The sequence below is a fragment of the Perissodus microlepis genome, chromosome 23 (assembly GCF_051167445.1).
Source record: "Perissodus microlepis isolate ML-2025 ecotype Zambia chromosome 23, ASM5116744v1, whole genome shotgun sequence".
Lineage (NCBI taxonomy): Eukaryota > Metazoa > Chordata > Actinopteri > Cichliformes > Cichlidae > Perissodus > Perissodus microlepis.
This window is the reverse complement of record NC_140482.1, coordinates 18,977,368-18,978,086: the sequence shown is the minus strand read 5'-3', so window position 1 is coordinate 18,978,086 and position 719 is coordinate 18,977,368. Positions and strand designations below refer to the sequence as shown.

At 44.1% G+C, this 719-nt stretch overlaps 1 non-coding gene across 1 annotated transcript; it reads left to right on the top strand.

Moving 5' to 3' along the window:
• The first annotated feature begins 362 nt into the window (after window positions 1–362).
• trnar-ucu (transfer RNA arginine (anticodon UCU)) lies at window positions 363–435 on the top strand. Its single transcript has one exon. It is a non-coding gene; the product is annotated as a tRNA-Arg (tRNA).
• The last annotated feature ends 284 nt before the right edge of the window (window positions 436–719 follow it).

Below are 719 nucleotides of genomic sequence, written 5' to 3'. Positions count from 1 at the left end.
TTAATTTAGGTGTTTTGACTCAAAGTGGAACATTAAACTTTGCTCCAATGGAACAAGGAAATTAGAAATAAGGAAATTAGCTCCTGTATTGATTTCTTTGTGCTTTTTACTGAGGCTTAGACCCAGTGGTTGAAGTAACCTGAGGGCTACGACTGCAGAAAACGGGGTATGTGGACATGTACCTTACCCAGTTACTTTGCTAGTGTCCATTTGGACCTCCTTTCCCTTCAGGACTCCTTTAACCCTTCTTGGCACAGAATCAACAGATATTGTCCATGTTGACATGACAGCATCACACACTTGTTGCAGATTTGTCTGCTGAACATCTATGATGTGACTGTAACCTGCAGTGTTTAAGTGCAGCCCCAGTGGCCTAATGGATAGGGCACTGGCCTTCTGAGTCAGGGATTGTGGGTTCGAGTCCCACCTGGGGTGATGTGAAATAGGCTGAGACCATGATGGCCAATGAAGCCACTCTCTCCTAGGACCTTTAGATAGACAGCTTTCTGTTCTGGTTGGAATGAAATTGTTCATAAATACACTCACTGTACATGTCATTGCTAATACCTGCTTGGGTGCCTTTTAGCCTTCAAATCTCCCTTAATTTCACCAAATCCTAAAGGTACTCTATTGGATCTAGAGCTGGTGACTGCGGAGGCCGTTTGAGTACAGTGAACTCTGAGCTTTGTGACATGGTGTGTTACCAGAAGATGGTACAC